The following is a 12195-nucleotide window of genomic DNA, read 5'->3' as shown; positions in this document are numbered from 1 at the left end:
CAGTGCACTCTCGTCAGCCAGTTCCAGCGTTCATTCCTGTGACGGAACGCGAGCTACTTAAAGTGGAGGCAGACCAAACCTAGAGGTTGCACCATTAAGGCCTACAGGAGAGGAAAAATGATTGAGTTGCTTTTTTTTTCTTCTCCCCAAAGCCCTCTGGTGCATAGTTGTAGATTCTAGCTGTGAGTGCCTCTGGTTGTGCCATGTGGGACACTGCCTCAGCGTGGCCTGACAAGGCGCCGTGTCCGCACCCAGGATCAGAACCAGGAAACCCTGGGCCTCTGAAGTGGAGTATGTGACCTTAACCACTCGGCCACGGGGTCAGCCCCTGACTTGCTTTTAATTAATTGGGTTGGTTAATATTTCTGTCTTCTCAGCTACTAATGAATAAGGCATTTGGACAATTGAGAAAACTAATTTGTATGTCTTAAAATTGTTTTTGAATAATCCTTTTTTAAAGATTGGCACCTAAGCTAACAGCTGTTGCCAGTCTTCTTTCCTTTTTTTATTCTCCCCAAAGCCTCCCAGTACACAGTTGTAGATTCTAGCTGTGAGTGCCTCTGGTTGTGGCATGTGGGACGCCGCCTCAGCATGGCCTGATGAGCAGTGCCATGTCCACGCCCAGGATCTAAACCGGCGAAACCCTGGGCCACTGAAGCAGAGCACCCAAACTTAACCGCTCAGCCACAGGGCCACCCTGAATAATCTTTTGTCATTATGGACATGGGACTGAAGAAGGAATATGTGATGTTAAAGAAGAGTCAAGGCAGAACTAGAAAGAGGCTGCAGTCATACACTGGAGAAAGAACTAGAATGTGACTAAACTGATTGTAGGGTAGTTGACTTGTGGTTATTCTCAAATTGTGTCTAATCCATTTTCTGCTGTCATCCCGGGGCCTCATGGTCTGCCAGGAATTGGATGATATACTCTGGCTCAATTTGAAACACATAGATTAAAATATTTTTATGGTTATGGGCAATACGTATAGTTTCCTAATGTTTTATAATAATTTGCCTACATAAAAACCTTTTGCTGTGCCTACAAAGAGCAGATTTGACAGGAAGCACTCCCCTGAGCTCTGTTACCTCTGGATGGGTCTGGGGAGCCAATACAGCCATGCTGTCTCCCTGCATTCTTCTTTTGCATTGGTCAAGGGAAAAGGAAGTTGTCAAGGAGATGCAGTGTTGAGCTTAGAGCAGTGTGCACAATGGCAGGGGCATGGAATTTCGTCTGAGGTCTCATTTAGAAAATGTTAGTGCAGTGGTGGAAACATCTTGGTTATATACATCCTGTTTCAGTTGGGTATTGGTGATCATTTTCAAAGAATCCTAAAATTTCAGGCTTTGTCCAGATTTTAGAGGTTATATAGCCCAACTCTGTTTTAGTTTCATGTGAGCATTTAAATAACATGAAGTTCATGAGAAGTAAAGTGAGGGGCGGCATTGAGTGGTGGCTTGTGAGGCTCAGCCCAAATGCTCAGTGGTGGACTGAATACACAACAGCAGAGGAGGGAAGAGGTGGAGTCCCGAAGGGCCAGCCCCGTTAGCAAGGCAGACTTCTAAAGCTAGCATGGGTGGGGAGGGCATTCCCCAAAGCGTGTTCTGCACATGTTAACAGCTGTTGTCTCAGAAAGTAAGTTTGAGAAATGCAGTTAAAGATTCCTTTACAGCAGGACGTGAGGAGCCTTTGATGCACTCAGTGCAGTGTGACACTATCTGGTGCTGGGGCGGGGGCAGTTTTTCCAAACTTAGCTAACCAGAGTTATGTTTATTGGAATATTCTTAGAGAAATGCTGATCACATTTAATCCCTGCATTTTACAGAGATTGATTCCTTCATTTGACAAGTGGGTGTTCCCACCCTGTAAGATCCCATGGCCAGCCAAAGACGGTCAGAATTTGAACCTGGCTCCCTGAGTCCCAGCTGTGTCTTACTCCGTCCTGCCTCTTTCCTTCCCCTAGTTAACAGGGAACTACTGAAGGACAGGAACCAGCTCTCTGTGTCTTTTGTCCCCACTCCCCACCCTCTTGTGTGACCTGACACTGTTTGTGCTGCAGCCTCTCAACAGATAGCTGTAAGCCTGAGTCTCCAGTGGTCACCTTGTTTCCAGGCCCTCATAAAAGAGTGACCTGCCAGGCCTGGACAGACTTCCTTCCATATCTCAGATTCACAAGATCCTGGAGAAAGAAAAGCAAAAGAGTAAGAAAATTAAATAAATTAAAAACACAAAATACCCAGGAAACGTGGTGTTAGTTGTCCATTCTGGTGACAAATGCAAACTTGGTAGGGAGACAAGTTGCACAGTGTTGAATATTTGGTATTCCTTTCCATAGTGTTTATATGTTGCCCTTTCATCAATTCAGGACAAGTAGATAGATCCCTTCTAAAACTGTTCCATCACAGGTTAACTAATAGAAATTTTAAAATTTAAATACTGTACTTTTTGGAGAATAGAAGAGTTTTTGCTGCTCTGTGTGTGTGTGTGTTTTCCCCAAAAATAGTCTCTTGGCAGAGACGTAGCATGCACTTTTCCTCTGCCTTTGTATTTGAATAGGGGGGAATGAGCTTAGTACTGTCTGTTACCTTATGGTTTTTCGTTTGTGCATAACAGGGTACAGCTCACTTCCTCCCCACCCTACCGTTGTCAGGGCATGTGGGGACGCTATTTAGGAAGGTTACATCTGGTCTTCTGTTGGAGTAAGATGAAAAACAAGTGTGTTAGTACTTCAGCTTTAATGCTTTCTCCTGGATGAGCATCATTCATACCTTTCCTTGATTACACCCACATACACTACCATCTCTGCTTCATCTTTGAAAATATTTGACTCCCTGTGAGCATTTTCTGGTCCTAAGGCTGTCATAATAAATCCAAACTCTGCCAGTAAGAGTCTGGGGCGTTTTTTGCTTTTTGCTCCTACGTAGATTTCTCAGAAGCAGCCAGCACTGTGACTCCCCTGAGAGCCGTGCGTCGCTTCCCCCTCCGGCGTCCAGGACCTGTTCTCATGTTCAGGCTCCCACACAGCACCAGGGGCTGTCAGTGACTGCAGGAAAACTCTTGGAAGCTGACCTTTGTCTTTTCTCTTTCTTTTGTTGCCTCTCATGTTCAATAGTCGAGGCAGGGTAGTTTTCTTAGCATCTTCAATTTTCCTGATGCATTAGTCCTGTTCTATCTCTGCAGTGATCAGCTTGGATGGCAAAAAAACAAAAAACAAAAAACCATAACTTTCATTTTAGATTGTCCAGTTTTGGTTTTTCTTCTTTGGAACTAGTGCGTGCACATAGTTCAAGGAAGCGAGAGGTAAATGTAGTTTTCTCCTGGACTGACTGTGTTTCTCTTGCTGAATTGATCCATTCATTATCTCATTCACCAGAAGCATGTAGCTGTGCCCCACGTTAAACAACCTCAAAGAGTAGGCTCTTCTAAGCATTCTTGGGAACACAATTCTGATCCCGTACAGTTCATGGTAATCTTCCCAAAAAGTTTATGAAGAGTGAAAGATATTAAAATCTAGCGATTCGTGAGCCGTGGTCACCCACACTGCCTCTTACCAGGAGGGTTGGTGGCCACAGTGGCACACTCCTTCCTCGAGAACATCAGAGGATAGAGTATGTGCATGGGAGAAGATTGAGACATTCTCATCTTGGAGCGTATAATCCATTCACAACTTGTGAGTCCAGGGTTCAAGAGTTATCTTTCAGACTAATCTGAACATGTGGTAACTGATAGAAAATTAACTCCAAGAACCAGTGCAGACTGGGGCCAACTGCTACTACATTCCCACTTAACCTCTCACTCCCACATCCTTTGTTTGGTGCCAGAGTGACAGAAAAGTAGGTTCTAGATGTATGTTGTAAGAATCTAGGAATTTCAGTGCTGGACAAAAGTAATTCCCTGAATTGATACTCTGATCTGGGATTGGGAAGTAAATGGCCATGATGTAGGACGACATATAGAATTGAAGTGGGACAGTTGTGTGGACTGGAGAAAGAAAGGCGAACGTTGGGAAGGAAAGAGACTTGGTATGTGGTCGTGATGATCTGACAGCTCAGATGTTTCAGAAAAGTTAGCCCAGGGGCTGTTTCTGAGAAAGGGAGAAAAGAGTGACAGGTCTGATCACAACATTCCTTCAATTGAAGCCCTTTGACGACCCCAGTTTCACTGGAGGCTCCCCACAACCTAGCCCAACCCAACTCCTCTGCCTGACCTCCCACTGCCTGGCCTCAGCAGTCATATTTCTATTACAGCAAGCTGTGCACCATTCGTTTAAGAATGCGTGCATTTTAGTTACTGTAGTGGCTACCCGTTGTGTTTGTCTGCCCAACATCCTATTTCTCCTCTTGGGTCCTTTCCTCCCCATCTCCTTATGAGGTACCGCCCTAACCCTGCCTGTTCCCTGTTCTCATAGGCAGCCAATCCTATAAAAGTCTCCTTGCAACTCTTTCCCACCCCTGGTTAAAATTATGTTCTGCTTTGTATGAGCCCCTGTTAACACAGCTCAATCACAGCAATGTCTGTACCACGGTCAGGTGATGGGTACATGATTCAGGTCACACCATATTTCCCACCCCATGAGCCACAGTGATTAGCCCAGAGATAGGCGCATGACCCAAACTAGACCAAGTAGAGGCCTTCCATAGGATTTTATTTGCTAGCCCCAAACTGCAGATAACTTTCCATGGCTCTTAAGTATAATCCAGTGGCTCATGGTGTGATATGAGCTTGGAGCCATCTGCAACATGGATTATGTCCATCTGTGTGGGAGAAGGAAGTGGACACATGAGCAGGGCCAAGAGCTCCTGGAGAGCTGAAGAAAATGCCACCCCAGATTTCCCAGTTATACGTTCCTTCTATTTGCTGAAGCTATTTTGAGATGAGTTTCTGTTTCTTGGATCCAGAAGAGTTCAAATTAATTATCATTCAACCAAAAATAACCTCCACAGCCCTAATGGAAATTTTGTCTTTGAGGACAATGTCTTGTGAATTTTTCTTTCCTCCATCCTCTAGTTGAAATTAATAACTGCTTGTGAGCACCCTGTCGTAGTCCATTCAGGCTGCCATAGCAAAAATACCGTACAATGGGCAGCTTATAAACAAACGACATTGCTCACAGTTCTGGAGGCTGGGAAGTCCAAGATCATGGCACCAGCAGATTTGGTGTCTGGTGAGGGTCCGCTTCCTCATTGACTGCCATCTTCTCACTGCAACCTCACATGGCAGAAGGGACAAGGGAGCTCTCTGGGATCTCTTTTTGTAAGGGCACTAATCCCATTCATGAGGACTCTACCCACCCTCATGACCTAATCACCTCCCAGCTACCATCACAGTGGGGATTAGGTCTCAACATAGGCATTTGGGGGAGACACTTTCAGTCCATAGCACCCCCCCCCCCCCCACCGTTAACAGTATGTACCTCAGTAGTTGCACTGGTTTCCTTTTGCTTGATTTGAAGTTTGATTACATGTCCCTTTCCCACTTGTTTGCAAGCTCTTTAAAAATAGGGAGCATACGTTAAACATCATCGGGCCCTGCACAGGGCACCTCATCATGGGTGTTTAAATTTATTGGACTCTATCTAGACTTGTACTGTGTACCAGGCTCTAGTCTAAGTGCTAGGAATAACCATGAATTAGAAACATAAAAATTCTTGCTTTCATGAAGTTTACATTCTAGTAGGAAAATTGCGTGATCAAAATTCATGGGAATTGCTGAGTTGGGAGAAGCCTGGAGAAAAGGCAAACCCTGCCAGGAACGAAGAAGCTCAGACAAAATGGCCTTGCTTTTTCCACAACCAAAGAAAGCAAAATTAATAGCTTTTGGGATATGGCAGAAGAGCGGGAAGTATGTCAGGATGAACTTGAAAATACATCTTAGGTGTACTATTTTAAAAACTGATTGTTGCATTAACCTGTGCCCAATGAAAATGCCTGACTAGATTTTATAATTACAGGCACGCCCCAGCTTGTGCCCCATGGTAACTCAGGGGCTGTGTCCTGCAAAGACCAAGAAGTGTTTCCTCCTTGCCATGTTCTGTTCCCTAAACCTAACAGTGCATGTTCACATCTCTCCGCCTTTGCACTTGCTGTCCCTGCACCCTGGAATGTGTTCTATTTTTCCCCCGTTACTGAACTTTTACTTACTTGGAAGTCAGTAATCACTGCATTTATAATTAGAGAAGAAAAAATTCCCAGTGCTTTCCCAATTCCAGCTGCAGACTATTTTCTCTCTATACCAGACGGTAACTTAGGATTTACTCTCTCGGCAACTGAAACATAATGGAAGGGAAAACAAGCAAAAGTGGAAAAGATGAGTTCATGGGAAATGGTAGTTGGTCAATTAATTTGCTTTTAGTCAGAGACACTGTAACGTTTTGTTGTGTTTTGTTTATGAAGAAGGGAATGTATTCCCAACTTTAGATAAATAGCTGTTGGGACAGCAACTTTTTTGGAGGCTAAGGATCGCCAGTGTGTACCTATATATAAATGCGCCTCAAGATCAGTCCTTACACAAAACTTTTGCCTCTGCTAGTTGACTGCCCACAAGTTGTGCTAAAGATGACTTCTGTGGGGAAAGGATACCGAGCACAGTGAAGCGGAAGGACTAGTCTGGGCGAGAACTGCTCACAAAGGCAGTGACGTGGAAAGTTACTTGGGCGACAGGAACAAGATGGGTGTCTTGTTCGGGGGCTGAGCTGGTTCCTCTTAGCGACGCCAAGTCAGAGAACTGGGAATTCTCAGCTAGATCTGTGCTTGTAAAGGTTTGCTACCACCACCTGTTTCAGAGGTTTCTCTGCTCATTCTTTCCCCTCTCAACTGTAAACAGATTTAAGGATACATCTGTATATGTAGGGCTGGAAGCTTACTAGCTTGCCAAATTTATTAAATCCTCAATCGTGTGGCTTTTATTGCAATCATTGTTAACTTTTACCCAGCACTGTTCTAGACGCTTTACACCTTTTCCCTCACTTGTTGTTCACAATACTCTGTAAGGTAAATGCCATCGTTAGCCCTCATCGTCCGACAAGGAAACCAAGACACAGGGTTAAGTAACCAGACCATGGTCTCGCGACTACCAGACGAGGTGGAGCCGCAGTGCGTGGATGCTTCAGCCTGTGCTCTGCTGCGTCTGCCAGTGCAGCGTGCGGGCAGGCAGTCCAATGGACTCAGGGCCAGACTCCACACAAACAACTGCAGCCAGAGCCCTGAGAATCATTACCTCAGTCAAGATTCCAGCTCACTCCCCTGCTTCTGGTCTCTATTGCTGGTAAAAATAACCACAATGCTTGCAAGTCAAATAGAAATGAGCATATTTCGTGAGAAGAGTAAACCGAAGTAAACACATCCTCCTCTGCCTCCTTCAGGGCTGTGAGCACAATGGCTGACGTCTCGACAGAGTAACTGCCCAAAGCGTATTATCTTACCTGTATTCGTTTCACTACGTATGGCAGCTAAATATTCTTACCTAGGAATAAAGTAGTCCTGGGAATTGTCAATCCACATTCCCCAGGCTAAAGAAGGCTGAAAATATCCTGTATTGTAATCTATTATAATCATCCTGGAACCACATTTTTAATGGTGTGAAGTCTTTTCCAGAATTCAGATCCTGAAATCTTTTAGACAATTCTCTAGAACAATTATTTATATATATATATATACACGTAGGTGTGTGTATATAAATATATATGTCTGTCTCTGTATAAAGGCGCTCAGGTCCTCAGCTGTACTAAGGTCCCTAACTAAGGAATCCATAAATCTTAAATGAAAAATTCTCATCAAAAGGAGCTAGAATTCCCTTTATTTTCTCTGAGAGACTTGTCAGACTCGGATTTCCACTTATCTCAGATTTGTTGAGTCCTGTAACCACAGAATTTAGTAATACTTAAGGCAAATTTCAAACTTCAGAGCACAGTCATGTTTATAAAAAGTATTCCTCATATGACTTGGTTGAAACAGATTCTATTAATATAAGGATAATCAGGAAATTTGTATGTCATTTTCCTAGACTTGAAAATGCTCTCCTAACTTGATATGCAGGATACTAGTTTACTGTAACAGTTTCCTTTTGCTGCCCATTTTGTCTCACCTTTCATTAATTTCTTGTGTCTAAATAATTAATGTTTATAGCCCGAAGTGTTACCATTATAGTGGGGATAAAAGGCAAGTGATATCTGACCCTGTCACACCATTGCCATTCTCTGTTCGGAAAGGTCTAGTTTAGTGATTTTGGCAACATTCTCAATGCTCAACAAACCAGTGAAATCATTGAATTAAACAGCTCTCCTGTTCACAGCTCATCTTTATACTTTCACTAGCTAAATTTTACAAGCTGGTCTCCACTTTAATAATTAAATATTTCATCAGCCACGTGCCTTTAACTTCATTACTTAAAACTTGCCCCACACTTCTGCTTTTAGCCTCTGTCCTACTTTCTGGTATGTCACTAAACAGTCTGAGCATTCAGTAAACTGTGTGCTATTCAGATTCTTGCATAACATTCTCTCTTAGAACACAGTAGTCTTTTTGTTGCAGAGGGCTAAGTAAAGACTGTTCTCATTTACGTGGTAGCAAGAAACCTCAGACATTACCTAGGTATGTATATCGTACTACTGTACACTTTGTAAAATATTTTTTGCAGTCATCAGCTCTTAATTACACATGGGTTTGAGGGGCAAAGTGTTGACTATAACACAATGATGAAAACAATATTTGTTTTGGAAATGTAATCCAAAAATACACTCAGATGTATGTCAACACATACTGTATCCTAAGTAATTCAGTAACGTATGCAGGCTCCTTTTCAGCTCTCCCCGTGTTGCAGAAGTAGGCTGATGGGGGGAAGTGCCCAGGTTGCTGCAGGTAATCAACTGTTGATCAAGTCTTGGTTGACCTTTAGTGAGTGGCCATTTATCAAAGGCAGCATTAAAGATAGCTTTTAAATTCATTAGACACTTATTTAAAGCCTGGAAGATCCTCCAGCTGGAATGCCAGAGTGCCCAGGTATGTAACTCAATATTCACAAAAGAACATTCTCCCTCAAGATCTTTACCTTCCATAGTCAATTCACCAGTTGCCCTTCCTGTTTGCACCTTTGTTCCAGGGCTTCCTGAGCACCAGGTCGGTGGAGAACTGAGTTACCACTCCAGTATTTCTGAAAATTATAGTCCAAAGACCCTTTGGCAGACAAATGCCATTGATCTCAATGTCACATTCAGAAAGTCACTGTTCCAAGTACCATATTCAGCAAATTCCCAGGCATGATCAAACTTGATAAAAAACCAAACAAGGAAAATCTAGGAAGTAGGGCAAGATCTTGGGTGTCATTGTACAGCATTCAAGCTAACTCTGGTTTCAGAATTCTTTTGCTATTGGAATGCATTCCACTGTGCTTGGCCACAGGAAATACACCGGAAAGACACTGCAGAGTTGTGCTTATGTATCGCTAGCTTTTTGCAGTAAGAAAATCTAATCCTTGGTGGAAAAGTTTGTTTTGTTTTTGAATTTGCATAAAATCCGCTAGTGAGACCTTACCAAATAGCAGATGTAAACTGGATTAGGACTTTCTCTCAAATAGAATCTCAGTTTAATCCCTTATCTTCTACCTTCCCTGCCTGTTTCCAAAAATGCTGTGAAGAATTAATAAGAAAACGTTTTATTTAAGACATTTTTATAAGCACAAGGAAGACACAACTCAAAAGATAGGGACGAGAAATGGTAAGCTCCTGACGATAGCTTTAGCAGGGAACAGTCCCCCTAAATAACCTATTAATGTGATGCAATCTCAGTAAAAGTGCAACAGGATATTTTTTTTAAGCCAGACAAACTATTTCTCAAAGTCACATAGGAAAAATAAGAAAAATAGACAGGAAAAGCCTTAGGGAAAAGAAGAGCAATAAAGGTAATGAGACTGACTTGTGGAGTAAAACATAGTGTAAAGCCACTGTGTAATAGTGTAGGGAGAGATGAGAGAGCAGTGTCCAGAAATAGGTCAGATAGACAAATAGTATGCGATAAATTTGACATTTCAAATCATTCAGTGAAAGAATCTAAAAGTACGAGAAACTGCTTTTCACCTATTATAACACTGACAAAGTTCGAAAGCTTGATATGCTGTGTGGGTCAGGGTGCTAGGAAACAGGAACTCTCAAACGGTGCTAGTGGAAACGTGAGTGGGCATAACCCCTCTGGAGGATAATTTGGCAATAGCTTTCAGAATTGAAAATACCCATACTGTTTAGCTCAGCAATTTTCTTCTACAAATTTATCCTTCAAATATTCTATACATGCAAAATTACCTACACATGAAGTAATTCATTGCAGAGTTGTTGGTGATAGCAAAAGATTAGAAGCAATGTAAATGTCCATTGAGTGGAATTGGTTAAATGAATGCTGGTATCTCCATAAAGGGGAATCATGTGCAGCTTAAAGATAAAAAAAAGTTAAAGATAAGGCAATCCTTATAAGAGCCTTATAAGATAAGGCAATGCACAGGTATAGAACAATCCCCAAACTCTATGGTTAAGTGAAACCCAAACTACAGAACAGTGTATATAGAATGTAGAGTGTACAGAGGTGCACTCTTGGAGAGGGGAGTATAAAATACCTCTGGAAGATAAGAAACTAGTCCTGGTGTCACCAAACCAAAGTGGGTTCACTTCTCAGTGAGTTGAAATCAAAGCCTTCACCCGAAGTAGTTGTCACACAAAGTAAAATTTATTTGCAGCAAGTAACGAGACCACAGGGAATCATTTCCAAAGCCCTGGCTTTCCAAGCAAGGGAAAGCAGGGGCCTTTTATTTCAGATGGGGAATGAATATTCAAAAGGCAAGTTTCGTCATCACATGTAGAGGTGGATATTGACTAGCGCAGTTGCAGTTTGAAAACATGCTCCCACATATATCACATGTTAAGGAATTAAGGCTAAGCTCCTTCTGGGGCAGAGATCTTAATGTTAGAATGAAGCACAGGTGACTCTTGGGCACTTCCTGCCCTGTCTGCACAAGGTGGTTGATAATTGACTCTCTCAACTAAAAGAGGAACAAGTGCTGCGGAGACCCCTCCTCTGAGTTACTCCGGGCAGTCAGTCGGTGAGGAGAGCGGTTTCGCCTGCAGAAGAGAATTCAGTAACTGAGGGACAGGAGTGGGAGGGAAGCTCACGTTTAGCTATAGAGTCTTTTGTGCCTTTTGAATTTTTAATTGTATGCATGTGAAGGCGGGGTTTTTTTGGAAACAACAAACAATACAACACCAATGGCAGAAATAAAATAATATGAAGAATAGTCTCTGATAAATTTCTATACCATAGTCTCTAAATACCATGGAATGTAAGTATTCCTTATTCTTTTAAGAGTATTGAGCAATATAAATATGACTATTATCCCTGAGGCAGACATTGGGAGATTGTAGAATATAGGAAATAGAAGTGTCTTATCCAGACATTTAGGAGAATAAAGGATCAGAATCTTTAAACGTAGGATGATTTGACCATCTGTTCCAGAATTCTGAAAGAACTTCAGTAACTGACATGTCGGTCAGTGATGACTTTAAGTCAACCTAATAACCTAAATAACTTTTAAGATCATAACCCTAGCCCATGAATCCTAGTCGTCGAGTGGCCCAAACATTTCAGGAATAGTATTTAAATATGCTTAATAGGATTTAGATGGAGCACTTTCTCACAGACCTAGGAACTGCATACTGAGTTTCTTGTTTTGTTTTGTTTTACCTTTGAATTGTTTGTTTTATGGAGTGAATAATGTTAGGCAAGGGGAAAAATGTAACCCAGATGGCTATGAAATCTGGTCCTTTCTATGAGGGAGAAGAAGCAAACTATGTGAGACCAAAACTGTAGCCACTTCTACCTTCTAAAGACAATATAACAATAATTCCCAGCCAGTGGGGAAGTATTTGCTCCCCACTTCTCACAAAGGCCAAAAAGAAAAGTCTGTGCCAGAACTTCTCCTTGCAGGCTCAAGGTTCACATTCCCTTAGAAGAGCCACTGTTTTGCAAAACACGATAGAGTTTTGGGATATTCAAAGGCAGGCCTAGAAAAGATCAAAATAGTTCTGCGTATAAAGAGAACTGAGCTGATGAGCAGCCCCCTAGAACGTTGGTAAGTTTCAAGTGGGAAGATGTGAAAGGACTGGAACGGGGAGGGAAACGAAGCACACTTCTGTCAAGTTTGCCGTGTACTCAGATGCC

Source organism: Equus quagga, chromosome 20 (genome assembly GCF_021613505.1).
Source record: "Equus quagga isolate Etosha38 chromosome 20, UCLA_HA_Equagga_1.0, whole genome shotgun sequence".
In the NCBI taxonomy this organism is placed as follows: domain Eukaryota; kingdom Metazoa; phylum Chordata; class Mammalia; order Perissodactyla; family Equidae; genus Equus; species Equus quagga.
This window is presented reverse-complemented; position numbering follows the sequence as displayed.